This window comes from Mirounga angustirostris, unplaced genomic scaffold (assembly GCF_029215605.1).
Source record: "Mirounga angustirostris isolate CCGP_5_RB_7025 unplaced genomic scaffold, mMirAng1.0.hap1 SCAF_1, whole genome shotgun sequence".
NCBI classification, from domain to species: domain Eukaryota; kingdom Metazoa; phylum Chordata; class Mammalia; order Carnivora; family Phocidae; genus Mirounga; species Mirounga angustirostris.
In genome coordinates, this window is record NW_026991709.1 from 206,545,813 (window position 1) to 206,570,123 (window position 24,311).

At 46.6% G+C, this 24,311-nt stretch overlaps 1 protein-coding gene across 1 annotated transcript in view; it reads left to right on the forward strand.

Annotated features, from left to right (window-relative positions):
• Positions 1 to 11,643: 11,643 nt before the first annotated feature.
• The window catches only part of CACNA1A (calcium voltage-gated channel subunit alpha1 A), a 287,170-nt gene continuing 274,502 nt past the window's right edge, over positions 11,644 to 24,311 (forward strand). The window contains 1 exon segment of the mRNA XM_064569987.1: positions 11,644 to 11,856. The gene's annotated coding sequence lies outside the window, so the exon portion shown is untranslated.

Here is a 24,311-nt window from a genome sequence, read left to right on the forward strand (position 1 = left end):
TTTATTTCTTTAGAGCTCATTTATGCATGTGTATGTGTATGACATCATTAACCATTAAGGCAATGCAAATGAAAACCCCAAAGAAATATGACCATACCCCCCAACTAGAATGGCTACTATCAAAAAGACAGGCAGTACCATGTGTGGGTGAGGCTGGAAAAACATGCCCACTGCTCATGGAAAACAGTCTGGTAGCTTCTTCTGGAGTTAAATTTACACTCACCAGATGACCCGGCAATTCCACTCTTGGGTATTTACCCAGGATAAATGAAAACATATGTCCACACAAAGGCTTATATGTGAATGTTCATAGCAGTTTTATTCATAATAGCCAAACACCGGCAGCAAGCCAAATGTCTATCAACAGGTGAGTGGACAAACTGTGGGTCTGGCCATAAAACAGAGCACAATAAAATGGAACAGATACTGATAAACAGACCAATATGGATGAGTCTCAAAAGCATTATGTTGAGTCAAAGCAGTGAGACACAAAAGAGGACATATTGTATGTGTCCATTTAGATAAAATTATTGAATAGTTGAGTTTAAGCCATAGTGACAGAAAACAGACCAGTGGTTGTCTGGGGACAGGAATGGGAGCGTTGACTGCAAACGGGTAGCAGGCAACTTCTGGAGTGATGTTAATATTCCCAATCTTGATGGTGTTGATGGTTACATGGTGTATACGTTAGTCAAAACTCATCAAACTGGACACTTAAGATAGGTACATTGCGTCATAGGTAATTTGTACCTCAAGGAAGTCGATTACAATATGTTGTGCATTATTGAGCTTCCTTACTTGATATAACGAGAGGCTTTTCTCCATATCCTGTCCAACCTTTGGACTCCACCTAGAAGCCTTCAGTATGTCTTTTTTTTTTTAGATTTTATTTATTTATTTATTTAACAGAGAGAGAGATAGCGAGAGCAGGAACACAAGCAGAGGAGTGGGAGGGGGAGAAGCAGGCTTCCCGCGGAGCAGGGAGCCCGATGTGGGGCTCGATCCCAGGACCCTGGGATCATGACCTGAGCCGAAGGCAGATGCTTAACAACTGAGCCACCCAGGCGCCCCCAGTATGTCTTTTGCTAACCCAGAATTTCTTTCTTTATTTTTTTTCTTGAGATTTTATTTATTTATTTGACAGAGAGAGAGAGAGCACAAGTGGGGAGCAGCAGGCTGAGGGAGAGAAAGAAGCAGACTCCCTGCTGAACAGGGAGCCTGGTATGGGGCTCGATCCCAGGACCTTGGAATCATGACCTGAGCTGAAGGCAGACGCTTAACCGACTGAGCCACCCGGGGGGGCCCCACCCCATTTGAGATTCTTAACCTATTTTATAAAGAGGAAACTGAGATTCAGATTAAGTAACACTTGTGGGTTGAATTGTGTCTCCCCTGTCTTAGTCTGTTGGGGGTGCTATCACAGAATATACAGATTGCCACAGACATTTATTTCCCACAGTTCTGGAGACTGCGAAGTCCAAGATCAAGGTGTTGGTAGATTCAGTGTGCAGTGAAGGCCGGCTTCCTGGTCCATAGATGGCTGCCTTCTTGCTGTGGCCTCATGTGGCAGAAGGGCCAAGGGAGCTCTCTCTCTCTCTGAGGTCTTCTTTATAGGGGCATTAATCCCATTCATGAGGGCCCTCCTTCAGGACTTCATCATGCCCCGAAAGTCCCATCTTCTAATACCATCCCCTTGAGGGTGAGGCTTTCAGTAAATGAATTTTGGGGACATACATTCTTTCTTTCTTTTTTTTTTTAAAGGAAATTTTAGTTTTCTGTGGATTTTGTTTGTTTCTTTTTTTTTTTTTTTAAGATTTTATTTATTTGCGAGAGAGACAATGAGAGACAGAGAGCATGAGAGGGAGGAGGGTCAGAGGGAGAAGCAGACTCCCCGCTGAGCAGGGAGCCCGATGTGGGACTCGATCCCGGGTCTCCAGGATCATGACCTGAGCCGAAAACAGTCGCTTAACCAGCCAGGCGCCACATACATTCATTCTACCCCCCAAATTCATATATATTGAAGTCCTAACTCTCAGTACCTTAGAATGTGACCTTATTTGGAAATGGGGTCACTGCAGATGTAATTGGTTAAAATGAGGTGATTAGGGTGGGCCCTAATCCAATATGACCAATGTCCTAATAAAAAATGGGAAGTTTTAGAGAGGGCACCATGTGAACACGAAGGCTGCCATCTGCAGGCTAAGGTGAGAGGCCTGGAGCATTCTTCTCCGGCACAGCCCTTGGAAGGAACCAAGCCAGCTGACACCTTGATTTGGACTTCTAGCCTCCAACACGGTGAGCAAATACATTTTTGTTGGTTAAGCCATCCAGTTTGTGCTATTGAGTTCTGGCTGCCCTAGCAAATGAAAACAGCAGCTTAGAAATCATGGAAGTAGGAGGTGGCAGAGCAGAGGTCTACACACAGCGAGGCTCAGTGTCAGAGTTTGAACATGTCGCTGTGTGCCCTTCCTTGGTTTTAATGATTGGCTCATTCAGGCAAGGAATGAAGACATTTTATCTCACATTTTTGTCTCTTGCTTTCCTCTCTCCTTATTGCCCTTCCCTCTCTGTTACCTGCCACCGGACTCTGCCCAGGATAGATAAGCAGCAATTCTCTCTTCTGGGCAGATGGCAGAGGCATTCACTGTGCTGATGGTGGATGGTGTCATATGTCCCATCATTGCTGTGTGTGTGCAGCTTCAGCTGTTGGGCTGAGAGAGACCTCTGCCACCCTGGAGGGCATTATAAGTTTGACCAGCTGTCTGCTCTTTTGACCGAGAGAAATATGATCAGGAGAACATAGTGTAGTAATGGCCCTTCTCTCTCAGGAGGGCTGGCTGAAAACCAGATGTCATGACGGATGTACCTGTGTAGGGGGAACAGGCCCTAAGATTTATTGGGGGTTCCTTGGAGAATCTAATTTTCCCTTTTGTATCTGTTTCCTTTGGTGGTTGGAGAAGAAAAAAAAATCAGGTCAAGCAGATTGCTGAGAAAAATGACCCAAATCACAGGGATTCAGAAAGTAACTGATGATGAACTGGCAATTGAGAGTTGGTTAAAGAAGAAAAGAGATAATGATGATGATGATAATGTAGCAGAAGTTAACATATAATGCATGCTTGCTGTGTTCCGGTCCCATGTTACATTCTCAATCTGCATTTTTTTTTTAAAGATTTTATTTATTTATTTGAGAGAGAGAGAATGAGAGAGAGCACATGAGAGGGGGGAGGGCCAGAGGGAGAAGCAGACTCCCCGCTGAGCAGGGAGCCCGATGCGGGACTCGATCCCGGGACTCCAGGATCATGACCTGAGCCGAAGGCGGTCACTTAACCAACTGAGCCACCCAGGCACCCTCAATCTGCATTTTTAAAAGATTTTATTTATTTATTTGAGAGAGAGGAAGAGCATGAGTGGGGGGAGGAGCAGAGGGAGAGGGAGAGGCAGACTCTACGCTGAGCATAGGGCCTGACGTGGGGCTTGATTCCAGGACTCTGAGATCATGACCTGAGCCAAAATCAAGGGTTGGCTGCCCAACGGACTGAGCCACCCAGACGCCCCCTCAATCTGCATTTTTGATTCAATCTTTACCATAACTTCTCATGGTAGGCACTATTATCATCCACAGTTTATTGCAGAGTCCACCAAAGACCAAAGAGATAAGTTAGCCCGCGTACTAGCATGAGGCAGAATGAGGATTCAAATTAGCATTTGGAGGGCTGCAGATGCCATGCTCAGAATTTTGCCGCCCCCATTGTTTCTGCAGATATATCTGTATTTCAATATTTGATTCAGATACATATGGTCATAGTATATATAGGGCATATTGGCACTGAAACAAAAGTTTAGTATCCACAAAGAATGGTACAGAAACATTGAACAGGACAAAAAGTCAAAATATTCACTTCAAACACAGGTTTTAGGGGGTAGATATTAAGTAGAATAATTATGGACACTATGTGTCATAATAGTGAGCACATAGGTTAAGCTGCTGTAACAAAGATAGCCAAAATACAATGGCTCATGTTAGACAGAAATTTCTTTTTCCATGGCGCCTGGGTGGCTCAGTTGGTTAAGTGTCTGCTTCAGCTCAGGTCATGATCCTGGGGTGCTGGGATTGAGCCCGGCATTAGGCTTCCTGCTCAGCAGGGAGTCTGCTTTTGCCTCTCCCTCTGTCTCTCCCCACTGGCTTGTGCTCTCTCTCTCTCTCAAATAAATAAATAAATAAAATCTTAAAAAAAAAAGAAATTTCTTTTTCGAGCCATCAAGAAAAAAGAAATCTTACCATTTGCAATGACATTGATGGAACTAGAGGGTATTATGCTCAGCGAAATAAGTCAGTCAGTGAAAGGCTATATGATTTCACTCATATGTGGAATTCAAGAAACAAAACAGAGGATCATAGGGGAAGGGAGGGAAAAATAAAATAAGATGAAATCAGAGAGGGAAGCAAACCATAAGAGATTCTTAACTCTAGGAAACAAACTGAGGGCTGCTGGAGGGGAGGTGGGTGGGGGGATGGGGTAACTGGGTGATGGGCATTAAGGAGGGCACTTGATGTAATGAGTACTGGGTGTTATATGCAGCTGATGAATTGCTAAACTCTACTTCTGAAACTAATAATATACTATATGTTAATTGAATTTAAATTAAAAAAAAGAAACTTCTTTTTCATGTAATAGCTTGGAGGTAAGTAGATGTCTTGGATAAGTAGATGGTTCTGCTCCTTTGAGATCATCCAAGACCCAGCTTCTTTCCATCTTGTGGTTCTGTCTCACCCAGGGTATTGTCCTCATGTGTATGGTTAAAGCTGGTCACCATTATTTCCATAATATAGCTCAGGGGAATATGGAAAGAGAGAAAGTTCAGGACCAGTGGATTCTCTTTAAGTAGGTGACCTGGTAGTTACATACATCACTTCTGCTCATGTTTCATTGGTGAGAACTTAGCCATACCTAGCTGCAAGAAATGCTGGGAAATGCTGTCCTTTGCCATGTGCCCAGCTAAAACTGTTTTACTGTGGTAGGTGGGGAAAATGGAATTTGAGAGACAACTAGTTGTCTGCCTCAACTGTTCAGATGGGGGATAATCTCTTGGTTATTCCCCAGTGGCCAAAAAAGTTGTATATATTCAGGGGTATATATGGACATGTATATGGATATATGTAGGGCTAATCTATAGGGCTGGTCTACTGGAGGATGAAACACCACATGGAGCAGAGATGAGTTGTCCCAGCTAAGCACCCCAGAATAACCAGCCTGCCAACAAGACATGAATGGGCTACATCATCCAGCCCAGCTATTCTGGAGCCTCAAATGAAACATGAGTGAGAGGTGGGAGAAAGTTCAGGCACCCTCTCAAGCTTCAACAACCTTGATGTCAGGAGACTAGCTTGAGGAAATGGGACTTTTCAACATTCAGATGTTCTACTTTCTTTTTATTCTTTGGTTTTGACATGACTCTCGAGTGTTCTTGGCTGAAGTCCAGAGTGAATGGGCTCTCATAGTGGTTTTGAATTATAGAAATAGGACTTTGGAGTCTAACATCCCATCTAACCTCAATGAGCTTCTCTCCTCCCACTTTCTCAGGTCCTGAGTAAGAAATATATTTAAAAAAAAAAAGGAGGTACAATGTTGACTGATTTTTGTCTTCTTTGAAGAGGCAAACTCTTTCTTGTAATCTGAGTCCAGAAGTTCCCTTGAGGCAGATTTTGGGGGTACTTGGATATTCAGCATAACCACATGTGTCTGGCCCATAATAAGAACCAACTAGATGTTTAGTTGGTGGGATGGGTCAGAAATAGATATACTGGAGAGAGGGAGAGAGAGAGAGAGAGAGAGAAAAGAGAACCCGGTAGAGGTGAAAGGAAGCCCAAGTAGCCACTTTTGTTTTTGGACAAGGACTTATGAAAGCTCTTGATACAGGAAGTTTGACAATTCTAGGCTCAGAGCCATGCACTCACATACTCATACTCACATGCTCACACTTTTCTGGAGGTGGGTAAAAGATGGGGCAAGGGATACTGACTGGCCATCATGTGTTGGTTGTATTGGTTGTATGGGTTGTGCACTGCACAAATCTAGGGGCTACCCTAGCAGTATACAGCAGACCTGGTATGATGCCAATCTCTTTCTTTCCTGTCTCTGATTTCAGTTGCCTCGTATCCTGGAATGGAGATCTCAAAACAGTGGTTATGGAGTAACTGGTTGGAGTAGCTCATGATCATCTTGTGAGTGATACATTATTGCCATGCTGAATATTTGGTTATTTCCTACTTCCAGGCCATATGGATGCAAATAGCCACACATTATTTGCACATTTTCCCATCGCTAAGTGGAACCCATTTCCTCATGCCCATGAAGGAATGGGTTGGGTCATGTGGCATGCTTTGAACAATAGTATATGGCAAAAATGATGGCATGAGAGTTTCAACTCTAGGCCTCAAGAAGACTTGCAGCTTCTGTTCTTGCTTTCTTACAACTCTTCTGCCACCATGTAAACAACTGGGCTAGTCTACTGGTGGATGAGATACCACATAGAGCAGAGATGAGTTTTCCCAGCTAAGAACCCAACCACTAGACATGTCAACCTCTAGGCATGAATGAGAACATAATAGATCACCCAGACCCAGCCAAACTACCAGGAGACTATAGAGATCAGCTGACCTGGCCACAATCAGATGAACCACTGAGTTAACCTAAAAAAATTGAGACAAATAATAAATCTTTTATTGTTCTAAACCACTAATTATGGGATGTTTGTTACACAGCAAAAGCTAACTGATACATGGACATGGAGGAAGATTACTCTTGTCTATGCTCTTAAAGTTGAGTGTGATTGTCTGATTTGCTTTGGCCAATGATAAATGAGCAGAAGTGATAGGAGTCATTCCTATGAGGGATCACTTAAGAGTCAGGGCACAATTCTCCATCTCCCTCTTCATTGCCAAGGTAACCAACATTGTTCTAGATGGTGGGAGCTTCAACAGTCTGGGAACTTGAATGACAATGATGTGGAACAGAGTACAATGTGCAGGATATTTTACATGAGTGAAAATGCACTTCTACCATTTTGGCCACTGAGATTTTGGAGATGCTTGTTATCGCAGCATAACATAGCCTGTCCTGATTAATACTACTCAGTCCAAAAGCCTGAGATATCCTCTGTCCCATATGAGCTGCAGTTTGCATGGATCCTGGTCCTGGAGGGAGCTTTACACCATCTTTTCTTTCCTCTCAGAAATTACAGGTTCTTCATTCCCATCATCCCTCAGAAATACACTTTATCTTCACTTAGCAAAACTCTTTTTTTCTTGCCTTAAGGAGGAAGGAGAGGAAACTTTTTTTGTTATTTAAAGAGACATAGAGCAAAGGAAATTTGCTCATTCACTTGTTCATTTGACATTTTAGAGGAGCTCGTTTTATTCATCCATTTACTCACTTCTTTTTTCATTCAGCAAATATTTATTGAGCCACACTATATGCTACAAACAGTTGTGGGTGTTGGAAGTGCAGCTGTGAATGAAACAAAGCTCCTGTCTCATGGAGCTTGCATTCATGCATAATCAGAAAGCTATATAATACAATATCTAGTAGTGTTAGATGCATGAAAGAAAGGACAACAGAGGAAAGCAGGGTACGGGGTAGAGAGTAACTGGGGATGTTTTTCAGATAGGGTGAATAGAAATGGCTTCTCTGAATGAGTGACATTTCAGCAGAGACCTGAACAAAGTGACAAAGTGAGCTGGGGGACTATCTGAGGGAAGGGAATTCCAGGCAGAGGGAACAGCAAGTGTGAAGTCCCTGAGGCCTAGTTTTGTCACTCAAAGTTCAGTGGGGAGAGAAGGGAGAAGTGCATTTAGTGAACATCTCCCATCTCCCAGAAATGTTATTAGGTGAACTTGCCACACTTAAAATCACTGTAGCAGAGACTGCTGAGTGTTCACCAAAATCCACATGTCCTGGTCTTCCTTGCTGTTGGGGGCAGCCAATCCAGTGGGAGGTAAGTGAAGGACCATTTTGTGTACTTCTACTGGACCAGTGGACCATTGTCCTCCCAGTTCCTTGACTGGATCAGATTGCCTTCTGAAATGCTTCTCTTCAGGCATCATTTTTGTGAGAAGAATTAGAAAACTAATTGGAATTATGGAGAAGGTGCCCAGACTTTGGCTACTGGGCTGACTTCATTTTCTTTTTACTTTGAATTCAGTCTGGTTCTGCTTGCATTTCACAGTTTGTGTGCTTCTTCCCTGGGTCAGTGACTCAGTGGATGGTCACAGTTACGGTTGCATTATAAACACCCCAGAGCTCAGTAGTTTAAAGCAATGGTTATATATCCCCTTACACCTGTGAGTCAGCCAGAGTTGGCTACTCTGGAGAAGACTCAGCTGGATGACTCTGCTCCATATGTCTCTCATCCTCCTCCTGGGACAGTTGTTGTCATGGCCAGAATAGAAGTGCTAAAGGGCAGGTGGGAGCACTTGAGGCCTCTTAAGACCCAGGCTTGCAACTGGCTCAATGCTGCTTCTGCCCACAAGCCACTGATCGAAGCAAGTCCAAAGCCAAGGGTTGGGAAGGTACACACCACCCACAATGAGAACATGGCAAAGATAGGGATACAGGAGTGAGTGAATAATGGGGGCCAATTGTTCCATCTATTAATGGTCACCAACTCTTGCAAAAGACACAAGAGTTTAAAAGATGGTTGACTCAGGATGGTCTCATTCGCATGAGGGAAAAAGCAGAACTTTTTGACATTTTCAAAGGACTTTAAAGGAAACCAGGATGGCTATTTATGTTCATCATGACATGACTCATACAAGTTGTGTGATTTAAAAATAGGAAAAGTCAATGCTAATTACACAGACTTATGGCTTCTGGCATAACAATAATAATATCTTACATTGCACAGCATTTTAGAGTACGCAGTGCACTTAAATATTGGATGTCTCAGTACATACTCAAAACAAACCCCCACAGTATTATTCTCCTAGTTTTGAACAGGAGGCAATTGAATCTTCCGTGACTTGCCCAAGGCCACACAGCTTACCAGTGCCAGAGCCTGGAATTAAGAAAAGCACTTGATAGGTGGCGGAAGCTAAAGAATTTCCATATATCAGAGGTTAGCAAACTACAGCCCAGGGGCCAAATTCAGTCTGTAACCAGTCTTTATAAATAAAGTTTTATTAGTACACAGCCATGCCCATTTATTTACACATGTGGTGCTTCTATAGGCGGAACTGAGGTATGTCACAGGGGCCATACGATTGACAAAGCCTAACATATTTATCTGGCCTTTATAGAGAAAGTGTGGCATCTGTTGACATACACAATCTCACTTTTTAATTTAATGTTTTAATCTGTACTATACTCACATGTTTCAAAATCCTCTAAATATAAAAAGGTAAGCAGAGAAAGTCACCTCCATCCTTGTCCTCTCAGGAAGGGTCCCCACCCTGACGAGAGCCCCCGTGATTTGTTCTCAGGCCTTTTTCCAGAGATGGTTTTAGCATGCACAGAAGCAAAAATTCTTTTTACTTTTCAATGGGATTTCATGTAATTCTCACCAAATCCCCAGAAGGTAAGACGGATTAGCCCCATTTTACTGATGAGGAGACTGAGGCTTGTCTGAGGTGGTGGGCTGGCAGGGTGGAGTGGGGCCCGTTTGTTGTCCCAGACCACGGGACCCCAGGGCTTGTGATTTCACTTTGCAGGCCAGGGGCTCACCTGAACTGGGGGCTGCACTCACCCACAGGGGAGCCCCCCACCTCCTTCGGGTGGTCCCAACCACCACCACGTGATGCTTTCTCCCTATTCCACCCACCCCCATCTCTTTAAAAGTGAAAATGTCAAGCATACAGAAGGCAGGGAGAAGAGAATGAAAAATACAATAGGCTCCCTGTCCCCATCAGCAGCTTCCTCAGCATCATTCTGCTTTTTGTGTTTATCTTGCCCTCCCTTTTTTGTTGGAGTTTTTTGGAAATTCCTATCACAGAAAATTAACCATTTTAAAGTGAACAATCCTGCGGAGTTTAGTACACAGCTAATGCCATGCAATCACCCCCCTCTGTCTAGTTTCAGAACACTTTCATTCCCCTCCCAAAAGACACCTTGCATTCATGACAGTCACTCCCCAACCCCCGCTCCCCTTGCTCCTGGCAACCAGAGATTTACTTACCACCTCTATGGATTTGTCTCTTCTGGATGTTTTATATAAATGGGACCAAATACTCTGAGGCCTTTTGGTGTCTGGCTTCTTTCACTGAGCATCGTGTTTTCAAGGTTCATCTGTGTTGTACATGTGTCAGCCCCTAAATCTTTTTTCTTTCTTTCTTTTTTTTTACAGCTGAATAATATTCCGTTGTATGGATGAACCACATTGTCTTCATCCATTTGTCCCTTGATGGAAGTTCTGGTTGTTTCCTGGAAACAACCTCTCATCTCGCCCATAAATACTTCAATATGAATCTCTAACAAATAAGGACCTAAAAACCCAACACGATAAAAATACTATTAACAGACCTTTAAAAACGAACACTAATTCCTTAGGATCCCCTAAGACCCAGCCTGAATTCCATTCTCCCTGTCTAAACCACACCACTTTCTTAGATATAGGTGGTGATCATTTCACAGTGTATACAAATATCCAATCATTATATTCCCCACCTGAAACTGATACAATGTTCTATGTCAATTAGACCTCAATTAAAAAAACAACAACAGTGCCGATTTCCCCAGGAAGATAGATATCCCGACTTTGACTCCACCTTAGGAAAAATGTGGGGTCCCTCTGTGCCCCCAGAAGCCTCTTAGAGGAAAAACATAACCCTCACTAGGAGGCCCTCTTTAAACAGAATCGCGGGAGGGTCGCCTCAGTTGTTAGAACCTAAGTCTTTGCCTGTGGCAGACAAACCCCGGGAACTTGCAGTCAACTGCTTTTGTTGTTGTTGTTGTTACTTGGAAAGGCTGTTGTCCTTCTTTCTGCTTTTCTGTTCAAATAATACAACCCCTCGGGCTAAGGAGAGGTGGGGGTTGGGTAAGGGGAAGCTGTTTGGAGAATGAACAAAAACGACTCAGGGAGGGGGTTAGCAGCTGTCTTCTAATGACTGTTTTGTGTGTGTGTGTGTGTGTGTGTGTGTTTTGTAAGGGCATCAATAATTTAGGTTGCTATTGGCGGAGGGCAGACGGCTAAATTCTAAGCGTGTTTCCACAGCCTGCTGCCTCACGCCTGTTCTACACGCCCCCTCCGCAGACCCCCCAAGTGGAAGAGGGAGAGCCCTCCTGTTACCATCTTTCCTCCGTTCCTTAGGAGAAGCCCATCCGAAGAGAGGTGGACTGGAGGATCAACAGCATCCTTCTAGAAACTAGGGTCCTGCTCCGTGCTGGGAGGTGGCCGTGCGGTGTTCAGGGCCTCGGGGAAGAGAGCAAGAAATTAATTTTCCCCTGAGGAGCAATGGGGGGGGGGGGGGGCACGTCCTTGGCTGAATCTTCCTCCGGTGCTGGGTCCCCGTGGAGCACTTTGCCAGGAATGATCAGTTGCTGATGAGCTGTCGGTCCTCCCCTCCCTCCTCCCAGAATTAGGGAAACCTCCTCCTCCTCCTCTTTTCCCCCCTGGCAGCTAGCACAGCAGCCCCACTTGGTGCCTGCCTTTGTGGGGAGCCCTCAGCTCAGAACGCGGCTGCTCCTGGCGTCCCCCCTTCTTTCTCCTCTTCTCCTTTCCATTGGACGGGCAATGGGTGCGTGGGCTTCCGCTGGCTCGGCTCCCCAGGCGCTGGCACGGTGCGACCCTCAGGACAGCTGGAGGACCCGCTGCGCTGGCCACTAGCCGCCCAGCCGGAGCCCCGGAGCCCATGCGATACCGGTGAGTGAGCGGGGCTTCCAGAGCTGCGGATGCCGGGGCTGGGTCCTGCGGGGCATCTAATCCTTACTTCCTTGCTGCAACCTTACCTCCGTCTGCAAAGGTGGAAACGTGATGACCTCCCTCATCCCCTTCCTAAGAACAGTATTTTGGGGGGTGGGGGAGAGACTGTTTATTTCCAGATTTTCCTTGTTTCTGTCTTTAAAAACCGCTTCCCCTTTCTGAATAGTTTCTCTGCGCGAGAGGTGGGGGGCAGACCCCTCATTTCCAGCGCGTACTTGTTTCCTAAAAATCCATTCTCTTTCGACTGCGCTTGGCCACCTTGTAGCGCCTCTGTCTTTGCCACCCGCCCTGGGCTTGTGCTAGTTGCCAGTGATTAGTTTCTGATCTAAGCCAAATTGTACTTTTTATGTCCTCCGCCCCCACCCCACCTTCACTCAAGTCTACAGGAGCGGCTCTCCGCTTTGAGACCCAGGCAGGCTGGACAAGGGACCCGGCTCGGGATCATGCGCGCCTCCCCTCCCCCATCGCTTCTGTCTTTGGGGGTCCCCCCCGAAACAAAAGTTGCCTACGCCCCGTGTGGCCCAGCCTTGTTTTCTGTGCTCAAGGCTGCGTGAATGCGTTGGAAAACGGGAGATGGCAGATGGAGTTTAGGCTGTTGAGAATAATTACATCGTTTTAGCAAAGCGCTTGCTCCGTTTAATATTTAATATTCTCCCCTCCCTTGCGCCAAATGACAAGCAGCGACAGCGCTTGTCACCCCTCTAGACCAATCCCTCCCTTTTATTTTGGACACAGTTGACTCTCGGGGTGGCTGTCGTTCCTCAAGAAGTGAGAGAGACTGGCAGCGGGATCCTTCTCCCTTCCCTCCTGCTCTAGCTGCAGACAGTCACAGCCTCGCAGGACACGTGCCGCGGCGACCCGAGGGGGCGGGAGGGGGAGGTGGGCGGCTGGGCTCCTGCTTCGGGGGCCCCTGGGAGACTGAGCCCCGAGAAGGAACCAGAATAGATTGTAAACAGGAGGACGGAGCACCTTTCTGGAGGCGGCAGCCTCGCTGGGGCTGAACCGACAGGAGTGGGGAGCCCATACCTGCGCCCCCTCACTCCTTAGCTCTGAGCCAGGGCCCTGGGGATGGGTCTCCACCAGGGATCCGGCTGCGTCGCGTTTCCTGTTCAGAGTCCACGACTTCGGAGCTTCCTTGCCATTTCCCAGGCAGACTCTTTCAGGGACAGTCTTAGGCCCCTTTGGGGGCTGGGAGAGTGGGAGGCGGTGGTAAGGTGGGGAATGGTGGGAGGCTGGGGGTCTGTGTTTGATGCTGGCCTCTCCTTTCCCACTTGGCCTCTAGGCCCTAGGACACCCCAAACCCCGGGCTGCAGGAAGGCCCCTGGAACTCCACACATCTTGAGTAGCTGAGTTCATCCCTGTTGATATTTTGTTTTCCTCCAGAGATTTGCAGAGACTCCTAAAGATGTCACTTAGGGGCAAATACCATCTTTCCTTTTGGAGGGTTTAAGAAGAGGGATTTAACACAATTCTGCTGTGTGTCCACCACCCACCCCTCCTCCCACCCCAGTAAACAGAAAGATCAGGAGCAGGGTTCCAGAGACAAAGTGTGGATTTGACATTGAACAAAGTACTGGGCCAATGACCTGCAAAGTAATGCCCAGTGCAACTCTGGGACATCAAAAACTCTGGCAGAGGGTTTTACTTATTTTATTATTCTTTTTGAAATGTTAGCTTATGGGACCAGAGGGCCCTAATGACCTGGGGCAAGTGAAGGGAGATTCTATTCTAGGATCTTTCAACCCTCTCTGTCTTCACTGTGACAGGCAAGGACTCTTGGGTTGTTCTACTCCCTCTGGCAAGGCCAAGTCTGTCTGATGGAGGAGGCTGACTGACTTTGCCGCTCATCAGAATCCCCAGACCTTCCCCTCAAAGTGCCAGCAGCACCCTCTAGGAATGGAGAGTCTCAGGTCCACCCAGCCCTGCTGAGTTAGCATCTGCATTTGAACACATCCTGAGCAGCCCAGAGCTGGTAGGAGTCTGAGAAGCTGTGAGAGCATGACTGGACCCTCAGTGCCTCAGTGTGCCTGGCTGACCACCAGACTAACCCTGGTGTCCTCCTTCTAGGTTTCCTGGAAGGTCTGGCTAGGTGATGCACGGTCCTGGGTGGATAGGAGGGTGCTCACTAAATCTTGGCTACTTTTTTTTTTTTTCAAAGATTTTATTTTTTATTTGACAGAGAGACACAGCGAGAGAGGGACCACAAGCAGAGGGAGTGGGAGAGGGAGAAGCAGGCTTCCTGCTGAGCAGGGAGCCCGACGCGGGGCTCGATCCCATGTCCCTGGGATCATGACCTAAGCCGAAGGCAGACGCTTAACGACTGAGCCACCCAGGCGCCCCTTGGCTACTTTTTTAATAGGCAATTTTTTTCTTTTTAAGTTACTAACTTTTAAAATTTGTTTCTGTTTCTGTTTCGTTTTTATATATTTTTATTTTTTATTTATTTACTTTTTTAAGATTTTATTTATTCATTTGACAGAGAGCACAAGCAGAGGGAGTGGCAGGCAGAGGGAGAGGGAGCTTGATGTGGGGCTCGATCCCAGGATCCTGGGATTATGACCTGAGCTGAAGGCAGCCACTTAACCGACTGAGCCACCCAGGCGCCCCTGTATCTTTTTTTTTTAATGAAAAAAGTTACATTATTTTATAAAGAGGACATGTCACTGGATGTAGTTACACTGAGTTTTAAAAGAAAGGACAAGGACATTAGACTTTTGATAAATTGGCTACTTTGAAATTACTCTCCAGAGCGAGGGTGTATGTCCAATTTCTTCTTTTCTTTTTATTTTTTTAAAAAATATTTATTTATTTGACTGAGAGAGACACAGCGAGAGAGGGAACACAAGCAGGGGGAGAGGGAGAGGGAGAAGCAGGCTTCCCGCGGAACCGGGAGCCCAACTCGGGGCTTGATCCCAGGACCCTGGGATCATGACCTGAGCCGAAGGCAGATGCTTAACGACTGAGCCACCCAGGGGCCCTTCTCTTTTCTTTTTAAATTATAAAATACACATAAGGCACAATTTACCATTTTAAAGTGTATACTATTTTTGAAGATTTATTTTTTTTAAAGTAATCTCTACACCCAATGTGGATCTCGAACTCACAACCCCAAGATCAAGAGTCACATGCTCCAGCAACTGAGCCAGCCAGGTGCCCCTAAAGTGTGTACTTTAATGGCATTTAGTACACTCACAGTGTTGTGCAACCATCCCCTCTATCTAGTTCCAGAATATTTCCATCACCCCAAAGGGAAGTTTCCTATTGATGAAGCACTCTGTCTTCCTCCTCTCTGGCAACCGCCAGTCTGGGTTCTGTCTCTGTGGGTCTCTTATTCTCCATATTTCATATAAATGGAATCATACAGGGGGGCCTGGCTGGCTCAGTCAGCGGAACGCACAACTCTTCATCTTGGGGTTGTGAGTTTGAGCCCCATGTTGGGTGTAGAGATTACTTAAAATTAAATCTTAAAAAAAAAAAAGTAAATGGAATTATACAATGGGTAGCCTTTGTGTCTGGCTTCTTTCACTTCTAATTTCTTTTTTTGTAGTTCACATTTCCCTCTTCCCTGCCTTTCACGTGATCCACCTACCCTTGCCCTAAATCATGCAGGTCAGATAGGAGTAACAGAACCGTATCACTGGACCTACATGTTCATTCTTAGTTACCAAGAACAAAGTGTAGGTCTTAGTTACCAAGAACAAAGTGTAGGGGGGGCTCAGTCTTCAAACATTTTTTAAGACTGGGTACAAGGGCTACCCACCTTTTTCTAAAGGGGCTCCAACTTTTTTTTTTTTTAAAGATTTATTTATTTATTTGAGAGAGCGAGAATGAGAGAGAGTACATGAGACGGGGGAGGGTCAGAGGGAGAAGCAGGCTCCTCGCTGAGCAGGGAGCCCGATGCGGGACTCGATCCCTGGACTCCGGGATCATGACCTGAGCCGAAGGCAGTTGCTTAACCAACTGAGCCACCCAGGCGCCACAGCTCCAACTCTTGTATCCAGTTCTGTCTCTCCAGCCAAAACCATCACTAAAATTTCTTTCAGCCTTAAGGGGAGACCGTTTCTAGATGATTTCTTGAGAGTTTTAAGATCTCAAGACACAAGATGGCTGAATCATGGTGGCGCCCAGTTAGCATTCGATAAATAATTGTTGAGTGAAGGAAGCACATCAGCACTAATAATTACCGTCATAATGAATTAATGTCATAACATGTTAACATGTTGATACCACACACAGCCAATGACTGGCCGAAGGGGCAGAACGAGCGAGGGGATAGTGAAACCCTCACCTAAGGTCAAAAACACATATCGAACAGGGGAAAAATCCAGAGATGCGGAGTGTAGGCAAAACTACCCACCAACTCCTGCCGAGGACTTTGTAGAGAGCAGATGTAGGATGGTTTAGTTTAAGAAACAACATTGGAGGAGAACTCTCCCATGGGAGAAATTTTTCCCCCTGGTAGTCTGTCCTTTTTACTTTTATTTTTTAAAAAAGATCTTCTATTTATTTATCTGAGAGAGTGAGCTAGAGAGAGTGCACATGAGCAGGGGCAGAGGGAGAGGGAGAAGCAGACTCCCCCGTTGAGCAGGGAGCTTGACGCGGGGCTTGATCCCAGGACCCCAGGATCACGACCCAAGCCGAAGGCAGATGCTTAACCGACTAAGCCACCCAGGCGCCCCTGACTGTTTTACTTTTAAAACCTCCAGCACAGGGACGCCAGCACAGGACGTTCCTCGGTCCTGTGGCCAGGAAGAGCCCCAGGCAGGGAGTGGCAGGTGTTGGAAGTCGGTAGCCATGGGCATGTGTGGACAGGTGAGGGGTGTGGGCACTGGTTGAATTCCCTTGGAGGCTTCCTAGCAGAAGCATCTTTTGACCTGGAGTTTGGGGTGGGGAGAGGGTAGGGCATTCAGGATGGAGGCAGAGAGGTGTGGAACTCGGGGGTGCTTTGAGGATTGGCACAAAGGAGTCATTTTGGAAGCATCCAATGGATGACCTGTTAGTCTATGATGAATTGGAGGGAGGAGATACTCAGGGAGCTATGAGCTTGGAGGAATGCATTACGGTTCATCTGATGGGCGAATGAGGGCCCGAAACCATGGCCAGTGGGAGAGGAAGTATGAGGTGGAGTCACCAGCCCTGACAATGAGTAGAATGTGGGGTGAAGGAAGGGGAGAGGGGGCCCACAGTGTTTGGGAGGAAGAATTCCACTGCATTTTGAGTTTCTTGCCAATTTGACGACCAGAGGGCCCCTGTGAACACCTGAGTCTGGGCATCTCCCTTCTCTGCTTAGAATCTTGCATGGCTCCCACCTCACTCAGCAAAAGCCAAAGTCCTTTGAATGGCCCACAAGGCCCTGCACCTTCTGTCCCCATCGCCTCCCTGTCCTCACCTCCTTCCGTTCATCCTTACTCACTCCATTCCAGCCACACAGGCCTCCTTGCTGTTCTTTGAACACACCAGGCATGCTGCAGCCACAGGTCCTTTGCACGGGCTCTTCCCTCTGCCTGGAATGCTTTTCTCCACCCAGACACCCTCATGGCTCCCCCTTCACCTCTTTCAGGTCTTTACTCCAAGGCTTCTTCCACACTGGGGCCTCTTCTGGGCATCTTCTCTAAATGACACGCCACTTCCCCTACCTTTCTCCTCTCCCAGTTTCTTTTCTCTATCTGACATTCTGCATATTTTACTTGTTTATCTTGTTTCTTGTCTGTCTCCCCCACTGGAATATCAGCTCCATGAGGGCAGGGACTTGAGTCTCTTTTGTTCACTGCTGGGTTCCCAGTGTCTAGAACAATGCCTGGCACATAGTAGGGTGCTCAGTAAATACTGCTGGGTGAGCAAATGAATACATGAGTGAATGAGCGAGTGATGGGAGGATAATGAAGGCATGACCTGAATGAAACTGGGAGGAAGAATTCAGCTTGAGATTCAGTGGCTCACGCGGATCCTGCCCAGCGGCCCCCACGGCGGGGGAGGGGGGGTGTCTCCCTTCCTCTCTCCCTCCTCAGTCCCAGCCAATGTCCTGGGGCTGCCCATGAAATCCAGGCATCCCGGGCGATCTGTCCATGCCCATGGGAGGGAGTCCGCGTGTCCCAGCTGTGCTGTGTTTGGCCAGTGAGGGAGAAAGCAGGTGAAAATGGACAGTAACTGTGTCATGGTTTCTTCTCACCAGGGGATGGACCTTTGCAGCCGTGTTCAGGGCCGTGCTGGCGGGCTGGTCTCAGCCCAGCCCTTGGCCTCTGCCATTTGGCCTGGCATTTTCTTCAGTTCTGTTCTCATGTATTTGGGGCAGTTCTGGAGTTTTGCCCCAAGCAATGAGAGTTCTTGCTGGCCCTGGCTTTATTTTTCATGGCACCTTGCTCTTCGCGTCTCTGTGCGAAGGTGGGGTGTGGGGTGAGTCCACACTGCCCGAATCAGGTAGCCTTTGTAGACGTCTTTCTCTGCTTACTGTGCCTTCAGTAAATGGGTGTCAGGACAGGAGGCAGGAAGGCTGATACACTGGGACCACTAGGAATGAAGTACCTTCATTAAGACGCATGGGTGTTTCTGGATCACCTCTTATGATTTTCTTTTTTACACATTTAGAAATTTTTCGCAAAATACATATAAAATTTTACCATTTTAGCCAGTTTTTAAGTGTACCGTTCAGTGGCATTGAGTACCCTCATGCTGTTGTACAAGCATCCCCCCCATCCATCTCCAGAACTTTTTCATCTTCTCAAACTGAAACTCTGTCCCCATGAAACATGGACATCCCCCCTCCACCCTCCCCCACTCAGCCCCTGGCTCCCCCATCCTACCTTCTGTCTCTATGCATTTGACTCCTCTAGGGACCTCATGCAAGTACAATCAGACAGGATTTGTCCTTTTGTGACTGGTTTATTTCACTCAGCATGATGTCCTCAAGGTTCACGTGTGTTGTAGCAGGTGTTAGAATCTCCTTCCTTTTGGGGGCGCCTGGCTGGCTCAGTTGGTGGAGCATAGGACTCTTGATCTCGGAGTTGTGGGTTCGAGCCCCATGTTGGATAGAGAGATTACTTAAAAATAAAATCCTGAAAAAAAAAAAAAAGAAAAAGAAAAGAATCTCCTTACTTTTAAAGGGCTAAATAAGATTCCACAGTCCGTATGTACAACATTTTGTTTATCATTTATCTGTGGGTGGACATCTGGGTTGTTTGCTTGTTACCAGTTTTCACTCCCACCAACAGTGCACAGGCTTGCCTTTTCAGCACACCCTTGCCAACATGTATCATCCCTTGACCTTTTGATAATAACCATCCTAATAGGTGTGAATATCTCAGTGTGGTTTTGACTTGCATTTCTCTGATGGTTCGTGACGTTTGGCACGTTTTTATGTGCTTGATGGCCATTTGGATGTCTTCTTTGGAAAATGTCTATTTCCTCTGCCCATTAATTTTTTTTTTTTGATACTGAGTTGTATGAGTTCTTTGTAGATTTTGCATGCTGACTTTCTTATCAGATCACGATTTGCAAACATTTTCTTCTATTCAGTAAGCTGCCTTTTCATTTTGCTGATGGTTTCCTTTGCTGAACAGAAGCTTTTTAGTTTGATGTAGTTCCATGTATTGATTTTCGCCTTTGTTCCTCCCTGTTATAAGTTTTTACTTCTTGACACTCACCTCATACCTGGCTACCTGCTCTGGAGATTGTTTGTTCAGGGCTCGGAAATTACTTTTACTATCAGCCAAACAAAACATCATCCGGAAGGTGACAAATGCGTTTGAAGGTCGGTTAAAAATGACATTTGGATTATCGTCATCCTGGCTGTTAGAATCCACGGTCTGCTGAATTTCACACTCATCAGCCTAGAACTCTGGAGGGGATACCATTTCCATGGGTCTTAGCAACCCTTCTTTGTCCCGGGTGAGATTAAGATGCTTTATTGACTGAGGTTTAAACACACAGACAAGACAGGAAGGAGTGAAACCACCCAGGAGAGCCTCAAACAAGTGGAAGAAAGAAGAGGAAAGGCTGAGAGAGAACAAGAGGTGGGGGGTAGAGATTTCACGTGGAGATGTTATTTCTTAGCTCGCTCTCTCTCTCTTTAAAAAAAAAAAAATTTTATTTATTTATTTGAGAGACTGCCAGCATGAAGGGCAGAGGGAGAGGGAGAAGCAGGCTCCCTACTGAGCAGGGAGCTCAACATGGGGTTTGATCCCAGGGCCCTGAGATCATGACCCAAGCCAAAGGCAGAAGCTTAACTGACAGAGCCACCCAGGTGCTTCTCTCTCTCTCTTTTCTAAGATTTATTTATTTATTTGAGAGAGAGCGAGCAAGCACAAGCAGGAGGAAGGGCAGAGGGAGAGGGAGAGAGAATTTCAAGCAGACTCCCCCCTGAGCATGGAGCCCGACCTAGGGCTTGATCCTGGACCCTGAGATCATGACCTGAGCTGAAATGAAGAGTTGGACACTTAACTGACTGAGCCACCCTGGCACCCCTCCTGGCTCTCTTTTATTTATTTATTTATTTATTTATTTATTTATTTATTTATTTATTTATTTATATTCTTATGTTAATCCCCATACATTGCATCATTAGTTTTAGATGAAGTGTTCCATGATTCATTGTTTGTGCATAACACCCAGTGCTCCATGCAGAACGTGCCCTCTTTAATACCCATCACCAGGCTAACCCATCCTCCCACCCCCCTCCCCTCTAGAACCCTCAGTTTGTTTTTCAGAGTCCATCGTCTCTCATGGTTCGTCTACCCCTCCGATTTCCCCCGCTTCATTCTTCCCCTCCCGCTACCTTCTTCTTCTTCTTTTTTTTTTTTCCTTAACATATATTGCATTATTTGTTTCAGAGGTACAGATCTGAGATTCAACAGTCTTGCACAATTCACAGCACTTACCAGAGCACATACCCTCCCCAGTGTCTATCACCCAGTCACCCCATCCCTCCCACCCCACCCCCCTCCTGGCTCTCTTTTTAATGAACACTTTGGTGTTCTCAACAGGACTGCACACTTGTGTGTATTCCACTTGAATGCGAAGATTTCAAAGCACAAGGAAAACATTCGTTGAATGGAACCAGTGTTGCTTCTTTTTTTTTTTTTTTTTTAAAGATTTTATTTATTTTTTAGAAAGTGAGCGAGAGAGAAACAGCATGAGAGGGAAGAGGGTCAGAGGGAGAAGCAGGCTCCCCGCTGAGTGGGGAGCCCGATGTGGGACTCGATCCCGGGACTCCAGGATCATGACCTGAGCCGAAGGCAGATGCTTAACCATCTGAGCCACCCAGGCGCCCACCAGTGTTGCTTCTGTCAAGTGGTGTATGAGTTAGGGAATGCTGTGGGCTGAGTTGTGTGCTCCCAGTTCCTATGTTGAAGCCCTAACCCCCAGTGAGATGGCATTTGGAGATGGGACCTTTGGGACTTAGATGAGGTCACCAGGGTGGGGCTTTCCTGATGGGATTAATGCCCTTATAAGAGGAGACCCTGGAAGGCTTGCTCTTTCTGTCTCCTCCATGTGAGGACGCAGCAAGAAGGTGGCCATTGTGAGCCAGGAAGAGAGTTCTCACCAGGAACTGACCATGCTGGTCTTAGACTTCCAGCTTCTAGAACTGTGAGAAAAGAAATTTCTGTTGCTTAAGCCACTCAATCTCTGATTTGTTATGGAAGCTGGAGCTGACTCAGACAGGCATGCTGCTGTAACAAATAGACCCCCAAATGCATGGCAGGTTAAGCACGATGAAATTTTGTTTCCAACTCACCTGATAGCCCTGGGAGGGTGTTCCTGGCCAGGAAATGGCTCTCCTCCTCCACACCGTGCCTCAAGATCATGGAGGACAAAATCCTGACCCCCAAGGATTGTTTATGTTTTAGGAGAAGTGGGCCTTGCAAGAAGATTGCTCAGTGCCAGACTCTGGGTTGGACCTCAGAGAAAGGTGTTGGGAGTCCCAAGAAACCCAGGTCCATATCCCTGGCCTGTCTGCTCTGTGCTCTGGGAACTTGGGTGAGCCACTGCACCTCACCAAAGCTCAGTCTTATCTGTAACACGAGGGAGTAGATTTCCCACCTCCTCTGGGACTTGTGTTTAGGAGGGGAGACCTGACCTATGGCTCTTTTCCTGCCCAACTCAAAACTTAGTTGTCAAGAGGTAGGGCACGTCTAATCCTTCTTAATGAATTTCCTATGATTCTTTCAACTTAAAAAAATTTTATGATGTAACAAACATGCAGGAAAATGCTCAAATGATTTTTTATACTTGCATATATATGTGTCCCCACTGTCACCCAGGCCAAGAGCCAAGGAACTTCTATCCCCCCCAGTGGATTGTCAGGTTAAGCAAATAAAAAAATTTTAGAACACCTGATTAAAATTGAATTTCAGATAAAAAGTGAATAGCTTTTTAGTGTAAGTATATCACATGCAACCGGGCATTCTGTATTTTATCTGGAAATCTCACCAGCAGGCTCCCTTGTGTTGCATCCCAGTCAATAGCTCCCCACCCCCAAGGTCAAAGTATTCTTCTTGATTCTCATCACTGTGGATTCGTTTTGCCTGTTTTTGAACTTCATGACAATGAAATACTGCAGTGGGTCCTGCTTTGTGCCTGTCTGTGAGATTCCTCCACATTATTGACTTCACGTTCTTTTTTTTTTAAGATTTTATTTTATATATTTGAGAGAGAGAGAGAGAGAGAGCACGAGGTGGGGGAGGGGAAGGCAGAGGCAGAGGGATAAGCAGGCTCCCCACTGAGGAGGGAGCCCGACGTGGGGCTCGATCCCAGGACCCCGAGATCATGACCTGAGCTGAAGTCTGATGTTTAACTGACGGAGCCACCCTGGTGCCCCTCACATTTTTTTCATTGCTGCATAGTATTCCCTTATATGGATATATCACTGTTTGTTTCTCATTTTCTTGTTGATGGGCCTTTGGGTTGCTTCCAGTTTGGAGCTACTATAAATAGAGCTTTATGAACATGACTTTTGGTAGCTTTATGCATTCATGAGTGGAACTACCTGGCTATTTTAAGGTTTTCAATTTTCCTTCCAGACGGGGGTGGGGGAAAGACATCCACTGGCACCCGTGAATAAATTGAAGTCTTTTAGGGTTATATTCTGGCCCCTGCCTAGCCTTACTTTTATTTCCTGAATAAAGGACCTCGGGACATTTTTTAGTTCCCATGCTCTCTCTCTAGGAGCATCCTGTGTCTTTCCAATGTGTATGACGAGCCTGAGAAGTGTTAGAGAATGTTTTACCTTTGCTTTTTTGCTTCGTTGCCATACTTCTACTAATTTTCACTGGAGATAAAGCTGCTTTACCAGTAATTAGCACTTGTTTCGCTCATGGGTGGTGATGCCCGGTGCCCAGCACAGCTGTGTAAATGTCTCTGTCCATGTGCAGGGGGTCACAGCAGGCCCCCAGACTTCCCTGCAGTCGCCTCCCTCCCCACACCTTCCCCAGAGCTCCAGTGCCAGCCTATATTAATCACAGCATCTCCAGACACCATCTGGTTGCCATGGAGACTCAGGCTGGTCCAGGCATAGCAGTAGGGGTCAGTCCCCCCTCTCAGGTGCGGCTTCAGTTTGGATTCAGGAAAGGGGTGGATACAGCGGTACCTGGTGCTTTGTAGAATTCTATTCTTACAACATTAACAATACGGCTCTCTGTGGCCTCAGGCTTCACGTGGCTTATGCTCTTCTATTTGCTTTTCCCCATTGTCTTCTCTTTGCACCGTCTGTTCATCGAACCTGGCTGCTTCGGAGGGAAGCAAACCCCACGTGCTTTGCCATTTCCTCTGTGCTGTGGTTGGGCAAACAGAGAGAGGGAGTAGCACACCTGGTCATGGGGCCCAGCAGGTGCCAGGGACGGACACCCGGCTGGGAAGTGCCCGTTGGCTGGGGATGTGTTTATTTCGCATGCGTACATGTGGACAGCTGGGGCTCCATTGGAACCGCTCTGCAGAGCATGCTGGATGGTGTTGCTAGAGCAGCTGGCCCCCGTCCCCACTGCTGCCAGGCCCTGCCTGCCTGCCACAATATCAACATGAACCCCGGTGTTGACCAAGCACTTCCCATGGCCCGGCGCTGTGCTCAGGATGCTGCCTTCCCACCGGTTCGCTCGCTGACCCCTCACGATGGCTCTCCGTGGTACCTATCACCACCTCCACGTTATGCTGGAGAAAACAGACTTGGAGGGTTCAGTAATTTGCTGGGGACCACACAGCGAGTTGATCGTGTGTTGGGGTAGGACCTGGCATCTTCTTTCCCACCATACTTCATCCCTTCCCGACTCAGGAGAAGTCCTGGGCCCCAGGCAGTTGCAAGGTGCTTGATGATGTTTTCTTGGGTAGACCCATTCCTGAGATCATTCATTCAGGCAAGAAATATTTAAGGCGGCAGGGACCCAACAGCAACAAGACAGATCAAGATC